The following is a 12723-nucleotide window of genomic DNA, read 5'->3' on the forward strand; positions in this document are numbered from 1 at the left end:
CTTAAAGTCAAACTCTCTGAGGATTCCCAGAAATGCCTGAGAGTGAGATTCAAGGAGCTGATGTCTTAAATCACATAGGTGGACAGGAAGTGGAGGCATTTTAGGTACTACCATTAATGTGACCTCACTTGTGCCCCCAGGTAGATGAAGCCTAGGTACCTCTATTACAAACAGAGGCAGATAACTCAAGTCACATTTTCATTCTTCCCTCCACACTCCATCCCACTGACACTCCAAAACAGTACATATAGGCAGAAATACATATGGTATACACATATATATAAGCCACAAATGCACATACAACAAGAGGAAGGGAAATTAACATTTCTTTAAGGCCTACTGCATTCCTGGAATTGTGCTAAGCATTTTATATGTGTTATCTCAGAATAGCACTGAAAAGGATAGGTATTATTTATCTCCTTTTCTGATCAGAAAACTCAATATCAGAGTAACTTGCCTAAAGTCTCACAGCTAGAAAGTGATAGAGCTCAAACTAGAACCTAGGTCTTCTTGACTCCAAAAACCCAGGCCCTATCCACTGTGGCATACCAGCTCTCACATTCACATCTTCAAGCCCCATGTGGATTAAAGAGTGTGGAGATGGAAGGGGTATCCATTGCCTGGGCTAGAAAGAGCTTAACTAAGGTAGGCAGTGAGTTCAAAAGCTAGGACTGTAATAAACACCTGAAGTCAGGAATAGATCACAGGTGAATTTAGAGAAGGTATACTCTCTTGAAATGAATGAATTACTAATTCATTTGTTCATTCACACTCATGAATTTTTTTAACATATATTTATGTAGCCAGGTACTAAGAAGACAAAGAAAAAAAGAACACATCCCTCCCCTCAAGGTGCTTACAGGAATAAGTGGACACACTGTACACAGTGGGACAAATACTATAACAGAAGTAGATGAGGAAGGCACCTACTTGGGGAAGGCAATGTGTGAGTGAAAGCATGAAGATTGGAGAGAGAATCTACCATGCTCTTAACCACTGTGAAAGAGAGAGAACAGAGAGAAAAGTCATTTCTTTGTGGCTGGATTTGTACAACATAATTAGCAGCTCTGGGCAGCCATATTTCCCATCACGGGGTCCAGAGAGACACAGGCAGTCTATCCGTGAAGAAAAACGTGGCGAGAGACAGAGAGGAGCAGATGTGAAAGTTGAGAGACAGAACTTCTAGGCTGCTCCACAGTGCTCAGGACCTATGTTCACTATGTCCCTAAGGCATGGCTATGAGATTCCTCAATGTTCTTGCAATAAATTCCCCATTTTTTTGCTTACTCTAACACTGACAGACTTCTGAATATTGTAACTATGACAGTGCTAACAAAAAAAGAAAAAAAAAGGACAGGTCATGTAAGGTTTCACAAGGAGCCCTGGCAGCAGTGTGGGAATTAGGCATGAAGTCCAAAGCCCAGAGACACTCAGCAGAGAAGGCAGGAAGCCTTTAGTTCACAACATGTCAAGGTCACAGGTGACTCTCTTCCTCTTTCTGGAAGGACCAACTTTCATACACTGAATTTTTAATCTCTGAGAACAATTACAGGACAGTGCCTAGCAGCTCTGTTGATTTATAATTGATGGGCCAATCTTTATTTACTCCAGTGAAATAGGAAACAGCTAAGAAATAAGCCTTCGAAAAATTCCTCTTAAGTTCTATAATGAAGAAGTTGATTCTGTCCTGTCTCTTGTGACAAGTTATACTGCTTTGTCTTTTTAAAATTCTACCCTAATTATAGCATGGGCAAGTTTCATTTTTGTCTCTAAAATAGGGGGGCAGTCATCAGATGGGTGAGGAGGACAGATGCCAGGCTTCAGAGGAAAGCATCAGGCTCTCCCACTGAGCCCTTCCGGTGGCAGTTTTGGGAGAGGAGCACTTTGAAGTGGCAGAGTCTGTCAGTAGTGGAGAAGCCACGGTTTCCAGCTGCTCAGAGTGGTGCTATTTTTATTATCCCTTCTCTTGGCAAACAATTAATACCATTTAAAATCTGAGAGATTTAACTTAATTGTTTTAGAAGCTAAGAGTGTACGCAGTGGTGGGATTCAGTAACAGGAATTTGTGTGCCATGTTAGGAGAAGCATGGGAGGAGGATCAGGATCCCTGAGCTCTTGCGCAGGTGCTACTGCTGCTTTGCTTGCTGTGTGCCTTCTGGCTAGTGTTGAGATTCTCCGGGCCCAGATCCTTCATCTATATGGTAAAAGGGTATTTCTTTTACTTTACATTGTAAGGCTTTGGATTATGCTAAAAATATCACTCCACAGACTGAACCAAGGGCTGCAGCAAACAAGATGAAACTCAGCAAGTGCTTATGTTAGGACAAATGTTGGATCAGCTTCTGTGTTAAGATACAGAAAACCCACTGTACAAACACACAGAATAAGGGAGACATGACTTAACAGACTATCTGTGTAAAAGAGGACTTATGATGTGGCCGCAAAAGAGCTAGTGCTCTTTTAGATAGCATTATTAGGAATACAGTGACTAACAGAAAGGAGGTAACATTCCCCCTCTGCTCTGTGCTGGTCACGCCTGAGAAAGCCAACTTGTGTGGTCTGAGGCTGAAAGAGAATAGGCCTAATGGGACAGCCAAAGTAGCAGATCTCAGCTCAAAACTATTAATAGTTATAGAATAGTCTAAAGGCAGAGTGGGTCAAATATGATTCCCCTAAGTCACCCAGACAGAGATAATAGCAAGAAATGAAGATACAAGTGGTTCAGAACAGACGAGGTATATCATGAATGGAAAAAGTGAAGAGAAAGGAGGATGGAAAAGCAGGCAGAGTCAAGCCTTGTGAGTAGTGTTAATGGAGTTTATCTTTAGGACATTGGGAAGCTACTGAAGGACTTTAAGCAGGACAGTTACAGAACCACATGTGCATTTTAGAAAGATCACTCTGGCTGACAATAAGGAGGATGGGTTGGGAGATGAGAAACTGGAGACTGAGACCAAACAGGAGGATAAGAGAAATGAGCAGGTTTGAGAAAAATTTAGGAAGTATAATTTATAGCATCTGGTGATTAAATGGATGCATGGAGTGAGGGAGGGCAGAGTTTAGGCTGATGCCCAAGGTTCTAGCCTGGACAACTACACAGTATATGGAGGGAAGTGCCAGTCGCTGAGGCCAGGGTAGGAGAGAGAGGAGGAGACTCTGGCATGCAGATGTGTGTGATGAGTTTGGTATGATAAGTAGGCTAAACGGGCTTATAGCTCAGAAGATGTGGGAAGGAATGAGACACCAATAAAGAGTATAAAGATTAAGAAAAACAGTAGGTTGAGGGTGAACAACTGGGAGCACCAACGTTTAAGAGGCTGGCAGAAGAAGAGGAACCCTCAGAGCACACTGGGAGTAGATAGATGGGGCAGAAACTAACGACAACGATTTGTCTGGAGCCCCACAGCTGTCACAGCACACCGATTTCAACTGACACTGTGCTGCAGGTGGGAGCATATTTATTCTCCCTGTTATATATAAGGAAATGGAAGTGTTGGGGGTGGAGTCTTGTCTTACTTTATATAACAAGGCTTTTCACTGAAAACAACTAGAATGACGAATAAAATTTAAAAAGAAAAATATCCATCATTTTAATCAGTATAAGAGACATGAAAACAGTTAAGGAGGCAGTATGCCAAATCTAAAAACCCAGAGAGAGAAACTGAACACAGAGAGTCACTTTAGCTTTAAAGGCGTTCACTAATCCTGTTGAAACTGAACTATGGTTTGACAGTATCATGGGGCCAGAGAATCAAAGCCCAGGGCACATTGAAGGTGGGGCATTTAATCAGAGACCACCCCCTCACGTGAATCTGGAATCCTAAAGGGATATACCTTCAGAATGGAGTGAATCGGAACTAAACCCATTCCCTTCATCCCACAGCCAGGGAAAAATTGTCTTTGAACAGAAAAGGGGAAGGTGGAGACCAGGCTGGTCCCTCTTGCAAAACTATATGGCAAATCTGTATCATCAGAGTAGTCCAGAAAATACCCAGTGAGGAATTTAAACTGATTCCATACTGAGTGCCCCTAGGCACCTGGCCAAAATAAATTGAAAAGCTTATGGTATTGCAGACTAAATAATGTGGGCCAACTCTTCCTTGAGTAAACTAGAAAATCCAGACAAAATATACATTTAAAAACAATCTGCTGTAAGGTACCCGGGAACTAACAAGCTGTGAAGAAATTATGGGGCCAAGATTTGAAAAAAGAAAGAAATCCAAAGAAGTTCAGATAACCCTAGGGCTGTCTGCTGACTCCAGAACTGGCAGAGAGGCTGAGAAGTTGGGCAGAGATTCTGACAATCTTGTTGGCCTAGGAGCCAAAAACTGGAGTCTGAGGAGGGCCACAGAATGGAAGCCTGACTGTTTGTGCACTAAGTTAGGGCATTAGAAGACTAAATCCTAAAAGGAAGTGTGCATTAGAAATAGTATGGCCCTTGCAGAGACTGAAGACTAGCTGAAAATAATTTCAATTTCTATAATTGAATTGAGATGATTTGGAATTATTAGTGATCTAGATAACCAAAAACTCTTGATCTAGTGAGAAAAAAGTGATTGGAATTACTCAAAGGGACCATCATGGTCTCTCATTCAGTTCTCTATTATACATTTAAATTAAAACTAATTAAGCTTAAATAAAATTGAAAATTCAGTTCCTGAATCACAATAGCCACATTTCAAGTGCTCAATACAACTAGTAGCTACAGTACCGAACAATGCAGATATAGAACATTTCCAGCAGTGCAGTGAGTTCTACCTAACAGTACTAAACTAGGCCTTGTAAGGATTACTAGACAATATATGCAAATTGGTACTAATCTCTGGGGATATGAAAGGTACAGTGGTCCATCACTCAAAGGGAGGGATCATGAAGATCAAATGGAAGAATGGAAATTTAGCCTGAGTCTATTTCACAGTGCACCCAGTGAAGTCATAAACTTACCCTGTGGTTTCTCCCCACTTCCTGAATGTATAATTGAAATATACATACTAACCAATTAGCAGAATACCCCCAAAATTTGTTTACTAACCAACAAAGTGAGGGTTATTATAGTAGCGAGGGTCAAACTGAAACCCCAGGAATTTTTCTGGACTAGAAAGATGGAAGGATAATGATTCCTATGACATCCCCGTTTAACATCCCTTGTTTATTTGATTTGTGCAAAAAACAGGTTTTGAAGAAGACTGTAGATTACTGTAAGCTTAATCAAGTGGTTACTCCAACTTTCAGCCGCTATTCCAGATGTGGAATCTTTTTACTATAGCAAATCAACACAGCCCCTGGCACTTGGGATACAGCTAAGAATCTGCCAAATGTTTCTTTATCAATTAATAAGAACTACCAGATGTAGTCTGCTTTCACCTGACAGAGACAACAGTTCACCTTTGCCCTCTTCCCTCAGGGCTATATCAACTCTGTAGCCCTATCATAATCTATCACCCATGGATCTTGATTATTTTAATATCCCCCAGAATATCATGCTGATTAGACTGGTGAGCAGGAAATGTTGCAAACACCCTAAATGCCTGATAAGATACACATGTAAGATACACGTGTGCCATGGATGGAGGTAAACCACCCCCCCCCAACAAAATTCAGGGGACTACCATCTTGATTAATTTTCTTGGTGTCCAGGTATCTGGAGCATGTTGAGATATACTTCCAACGTGAAAGACGTAATCCTGTACCTTGTACTACCTGTTACTAGGAAAAAAGCACAAAGCTTCATTGGCCTTTTTGGATTTTGGAAGCTACATATAAAACATCTGTGCTATGCTGACTCATTTACTAAGTATCCCATAAGGCTGCCAGTTTTTTGGGGGAAATCATTAAGTTTTATTTTTAATCTTTCTATATTTATGCTTTTGGATGACATCTTAAATGTAAAGTTTTTTTTCTATATTTGCTCTGAGGTTTTAAAAAATGATATTAGTTTTAATGCTATTTATTCATGTGAATTACATTGTTCTAGAAAATGAAAATACTGTATCTGTTGACCAGCATGATTTAAAATGTGTTTCTTTAGCTGGAATACGATCCTATAAGAATGCATGGTTATATGGATGTTCTAAGATTAAGAAAAGGGGCCACTCTTAAAACATATGTAAGGACAGAAGTGAAATCTGATATATTCAATTACTTTCTAATAATACAACATAATAAATTATAAGGCTATCAGTTTTGAGTGGGCTCCAGAGCAAAACAAGGTTCTATAATATGTTCAGACTGTAATGCAAGTTGCTCTTCCATTGGGCATTATGACTCAGCAGGTCCAAATAACCTGTAAAGTTCCATAGCAAATAGATGTGCTGTACAAATAGGGTTACCATACATCTTGGTATTCAATGACAGTGTGAGTTTCCACCTGTCATCCCAAAATAATTATTAATAGTTTCCCTTTTTCCTCTCTAATATGTCTTATCTTGGATGTTAAATTACATAGTCACTATGAATACAGCCTTTTGTGGACACCAATAGCAGAATAATTTTTGAGCAAAGTTATACTCTATTCTGCAGATAACTATTTTCCTTTTGAAAAACAGTTTCTGGCTTAGCACTGCATGTTGGCAGAGAATGAATACCTGATCACAGGACACTAAGTGACCATGTCACTTGAACTGCTCATCATGAACTGAATGTGCAAGAAACTTCCTCATCAAGTGAAAGCAATATTTGAGATCAGTCTCCAGCAAGTGTGGAAAAGTTGTAAGAATATATAGCTCAGATTCCTAGGGTGCCTACTCCTGCTGAACCTTTCCTTCAACCCTCAACTAAGGTCCTATAACCAGCTGATGTAGGAAGAAAAACCTCCAGCTGGGTTTACAAATTATTTTGCATGATATGCTGACACCTACCAAAAGTGAACTGTTACAGTATTATAGCCCCACACCAGAGTGTCTTGAAAGAGGAAGAGAAGTCCTTCAAATAGGCAGAACTCAGAGCAGTATATCTAGTTGTTGATGTGCTTGGTCAGAGAGATAGCCAGAATTACAGATTTATGCTGATTCATGGGCAGTGGCTAATGGTTTAGCTGAATAGTCAAAGCTTGGAAAAAAAGAATGAAAAACTGCTGACAGGGAGGTCTGGAGAAAAATCACCACTGGACCTCTCAGAATTGATAGTGTGAAGATTATTTGTGTTCCATATGAATGCTCCCCCAAGACTATCCCCTGCAGAGAAGACTCTCAATGATCAGGTAGACAAGGTGACCCATTCTATGAATGTCCATTGGTCTCTTTCCTGGGATACTCTGGTGCTTACAAAATAGCCTTGGCAGCAGGGATGAAGACTATGTACTTAATCTCACCAAAGCACATCTTGTTATCACCCCAGCTGAGTACCCAACCTGCCAATAGTAAAGGCCACTGCTGAGCATTTAACATGCATCATTTCCATGGGGGATTATGCAGCCATCTAGTATGAAGTGTACTACAGTGGACACCTTCCTTCAAAAAAGTAGTTCCTTGATCATGTGCTCTAAAAAAAAAAAAACAATGTAGCAGTGATTTTTTTCCTTACTGGAGTAATTACATATATATTTTTAGATATAGATTTGCCTTCCTTGCCTGTAATGTTCTATAAGTGGAGTTATAAACTGTTGTTACAATAATACTAGATTTTATAACTGTCCATGTATTTACCTTTATTGAGATCTTTATTTCTTCTTATGGCTTTGAGTTACTGTCTAGTGTCCTTTCATTTCAACCTGCAGGACTCCCTTTAGCATTTTTGCAGGGCAGGTCTAACGGTGATGAATTCCCTTAGCTTTTGTTTATCTGGGAATGTCTTAATTTCTCCCTCTCTTTTGAAGGAAAGTCTCGCTGGATTTAGGATTCTTGGTTGACAGTTTTTCTTTTCCCCCTCTTTTGGCACTTTGAATATATTAGCCCACTGCCTCTGTCCTCCAAAGCTTCTCATGAGAAGTCTGCTGATAATCTTATTGAGGACTCCCTGTATGTGATGAGTCACTTCTCTCTCACTGCTTTCAAGATTCTCTCTATATCTTTGGACAGTTTGACTATAACATGTCTTGGTGGATTTTAAGTTCATCCTACTTGGAGTTCACTGAGTTTCATGGATGTTTATAGTTATGTCTTTTGTCAAAATTGGGAAGTATTAGGCTATTATTTCTTCAAATAATCTTTCTGCCCCTTTCTCTCTCTCTTCTCCTTCTGTGACTTCCACAATATATAGGTTGGTTTCCCACAGGTCCCTCGGGCTCTGCTCAAGTCAATCTTTTTTTCTTTTTGTTCCTCAGACTTGATAAATTTAATTGTCCTATCTTCAAGTTCTCTGGTTCTTTGGACTGCTCAAATCTCCCTTTGAATCCCTCCAGTGAATTTTTTATTTGTTATTGTAATTTTCAGCTTTAGAATTTCTTTTTGGTTCTTTTTAGGTTCTCTATCTCTTTATTGATATTTCCATTTTGTTTACACATTATTTTCTTAACCTTCCTCATATCTTCTATTAGTTTTTGGAGCATCTTTAAGACAGTTGTTTTAAAGTCTTTACTAAGTTCTCCCTCAGATCTTTCTCAAGGACAGTTTCTGTTGGTTTATTTTTTCCTTTGGATGGGGCATACTTTCCTGTTTCTTTGTATACTTTATGACTTTTTTGTTGAAAACTGAATATTTGAATTTATTACATGCTAACTCTGGAAATCAGATTTTCCCCCTTCACTAGGGTTTACTGTTTTTTGTTCTTGTTTTCTTTTGTTTTTGATTGTTGTAGGCTGTCTCCTTGTCAAGGATCAGCCTGTGGTATAAACTTAAGGTCGTCTTCTCAGTTATTTTCTAAGCCTGTGCCTTTCCCTAGCTATGTGAGGTGACTTTCTAATTTCCCCTGCACATGCAGTTGCTTTTGAATGTCCTAGACTTTAATATCTGGCTCCCAAAAGGAGAAATACAAGAAAAATGAAGGGGGATAAAGAAAAGGTGTTGGTCCTTTAAATTCCCTGGAAGTCTCTTCAGGGAGAGGGAGGAGCTTACAATAGTGGGGAAAGAGGGTATATGTGTAACAACCGCTGGCTGCCTCTGTGTCTGAACCTCCATAATCAGAAGCAACAATCAGTGATCAGAGCACAGATCCCCAACATTTGGAGGACAGTGACCTTTTTGCTCACCCTGGCTCCTATGAGCTGCACGTGAGGTACTCTAGGAATACATACATGACTGCCTACTATGAGATTGGAGGTTGGGGTATGGGTAGCTGCTACTGGGCTAAGGGCTGAAATTGACTGAGATTAACTGCAGTTTGCTTTAAGCCTTCTCCTGAAAGATGCAAGTTTTCGATAGACTCTAGTCTACAGTTTCAAAATTGTTACATCAGATCCTGCCAATGAAATTGTTGTCTAGGTGAGGAGGGAGATTCTTGGTGCTTCCTACTCTACTATCTTCCCAGGATCTTCTGATGAAATAGTCGTTGATGATTTATTTACTACACCAGCTAGGTATAGTTGGGGAAGTTGGGGTCCTAACTTACAGCATGGGGTATTACATAAGCCAGCAACCAATATTGATACTGTTTTTCTCATAACCATTACGTAAAGGCCTAGGAATTAATGAATGAAAATGAGTGTAGCTTCTCTTACAATTATATCTAATAATCTGCTTGCAGAATTTTTGCTTCTCATTCCTACTACTTTGGGAACTTCTGATTTAGAGGCCTTAGTTCCCAAGGAAGTACTTTTACCAGGGATGTAAGAATATTTCCACTGAACTGGAAACTGAGGTTCCTACTGGCAACTACTTAGGTTTCTCATTCCACTGAACGAATATGCAGGCAGAGGGGGGTTTACTCTATTGGCTGGGTAACTGATATTGTTTATCAAAAGTAAATATAATTGCTGCTATACCTTGAAGGCAAAAAAGAGTATCTTTGGGATCCAGAGAATTATCTGGTGCTCCTCTTATAAGTTCCATTATTATTTTAATAAAAGTTAACAGACGACTACAGCAATCTGATAAAAGCAGGACCTTTAAGGACTCAGACCCTTCAGGAGTGAAGGTTTATGACACCACACCAGTTAAAGAACCCCAACCAGCCAAAGTGCTGGACAAGGACAAAGGAACATTAAATGAGTGACGGAAAAAAGATTTATAAATATCCACTATGGCCTCCTGACCAGTTAAGAAAATGATTATAGCAACTATGTATATTTTCTTCCTTCCTCGTGTGTATGCATGTGCATGTGTGTGCAGGCATATTGTACGTGTAAACTGCTAGTGGTGATTGACTTTACAACTTAGTTTTTAGGTTATATCTAGAAATTTCTTTAGGAGAGAAAATATCACCCAGAGATGGGTCCAGTAACTGGTGGAACTGTGTCTCATCCCTTTTTTGAGGATGGTGAAGGTGTCTTCAGTCTAAGAGGAAAAGTTCCTTGGTGTTAGGTGAAAGCATGTTGTATAGCTGCTACTGTTGTATGAAACTTAAATATGGAGAGAAGGACAAGAGTAGATAGTGGGGTTTCAAATGTTTGCTGGTGCCAGCTGTCTGCCTATTTGCTCTCAGCCTTCACTTCTTTCTTTTGTGCTCTGCTATGTGTAGTAGGGGGCTGGAGCCACCCCTTACCTACACTTCCCAGACTGCCTTTCCAACTGTCCTCCAGTTAGATACTGCCAAGGGAAGGGACTGGTGGGAAACTGGAAAGCCAGAGCATGGGGAGAAGCAACTCTCCTGTATAGTTTCTAGCAGCATTTCTGTTAGCAGCAGCAGCGATAGTGCAGCAGCAGTGGCAGTGTTGACGGTGATGACTGCTGGCAGAGGTTCCAGCCCTCGTTGAACAACACATCTTCAGCAGATCTAAAACTGTAGCAACAACTTCTCTAAAAGCACAGCAGCACGTATAGACTTGTGAGCTTCAGTCTCGCAGAGTTAGCAGCTTCTGATCTCTGGATATCAACCCTTCTTCCTTTTTTTTCTTCCCACACCCCCTTCTCCATTTTGCTCTTCCAGTCTTTTCAACAGCTATGTAACCAATTCCCTCTGTTTATCGCTGGTGATGTTTTAGGTGGAACCAGTTTCTCTGGGTATGATTTTTAAAAGAGTCCTTATCTTTTAGAGGTACATACTGGAATATTTATAGACAAAATTATATGAATCTTCTGGAATCATTTATGGCTAGGATATCTGAGATTTTTCTTAAGAATAATCTAGGATAGAGGGTGGTGGGAGCATAGATGAAACAAGACTGGCTATAACCTAATCATTGTCAGGTGATAATCATTGGGTGATAAGTACATGGAAATTAATTTTACTATTAACTCTACCTTTATATGTGTTCAAAATTTTCCATAATAAAATACCAACTATTATATCTTCCCCCTAAGAATGAATGAATGCATAAATAAATAAATAAACTCCATCTATTTGCAATACCTTGAATGATTTTTGTATTCCTGACTAGAGCCTGACTGACACGTCTTGTGAAGAAAGCCTGCCTGAGAATTAAGCCAACACTGAGGAAAACAAAGATACACGTGTGTGCACGAGAGAGCAAGTGATACAGAGAGTGACGGAAGTTGCACACGTGCTTAAGAAACAGAGATGAACATAGAGCCCTGGCAACATCCTGCACCTATATCCAGCTAAATGAATTAATCTTGGAATTTTTCAGATACATGAACCAATAAATTCCCTTTTTGTTTAAGCAAGTTTGAATTGGACTTCTGTTACTTGCAAACAAAAGAACCCTAATGAACTCTCTAATGACCACTATTATCCCAACCCCCTTGAGCAACTAACAAGCACCATCATCACTATAATTTCTATCATATCTGCCATCATCAAAATAAACATTATCACCACGACTTGCACCATAACCATGTGTAAGTTGGTTAACATTCACTGAATACCTACTGTGTGTAAAGCACTGGGTCCTCATCTAGGTGCTACAGATCAGAGATGAGTAAGTCAGAGCCCCAGCCCTCAAAGAGCTCACAATCTGCTTGGGGAGACTATATATCCCATCCACTTAACTATCATAAAGATACATATATATTTATGAGACAGAAGTCACCACAGAATACGCTAAGTACTAAACTAACTGGGGAAACATTAAATTCAACTGATGCTTACAGAAGGGAGGAAGAGGCATGGGCTAAAGCAGTCAGAGAAGGTGTCTGGTAGAGAAAGGAAGAGGGTCTGAGCTGGGCCTTAAAAAATGTACAGAATCTACATAAGAAGAAAATATAATAATCATGAGTGTGGTCTCTGGAATCAGATGGACCTGGTTCAAATCCTAGCTCTGTCACTGACCATTATATTCTCTTCTGATTGTATTGTGGTTTTTTTTTTTTTGGAGACGGAGTCTTGCTCTGTCACCCAGACTGGAGTGCAGTGGCATGATCAGAGCTCACCGCAATCTCCAACTCCTGGGCTCAAGCAATCCTCCTGCCTCAGCCTCCCAAGTATCTAGAACCACAGGCATGCGTTACCATGCCCAGCAGATTTTTAAATTTTTTGTAGCGAGGGGGTCTCACTCAGTTGCCCAGGCTGGTTGTGAAGTCCTGGCCTCAAGCAATTCTCCAGCTTTGGCCTCTGAAGTGCTGGGATTACAGATGTGAGCCACTACGCCTGGCCCTTCTCTTCTTATTGTAGACGAATCCCCTTCATGAGCCCTCTGCTTCAGCTTTATAACTTTGGGCAAGTTACTTAACCTGTCTGTACCTCAATTTTCTCATCTGAAAAATGGGGATAATAGTAAGACACCTACCTCAC

The 12723-nt window shown here is 40.1% G+C and overlaps 1 protein-coding gene across 1 annotated transcript in view; it reads right to left on the bottom strand.

Annotated features, from left to right (window-relative positions):
• XRRA1 (X-ray radiation resistance associated 1) overlaps positions 1-12723 on the bottom strand; it is a 67730-nt gene that overhangs the window by 34640 nt on the left and 20367 nt on the right. The gene's annotated exons all lie outside the window — the stretch shown is intronic.

The sequence above is a fragment of the Propithecus coquereli genome, unplaced genomic scaffold (genome assembly GCF_000956105.1).
Source record: "Propithecus coquereli isolate 6110/MARCELLA unplaced genomic scaffold, Pcoq_1.0 Scaffold235, whole genome shotgun sequence".
In the NCBI taxonomy this organism is placed as follows: Eukaryota; Metazoa; Chordata; class Mammalia; order Primates; family Indriidae; genus Propithecus; species Propithecus coquereli.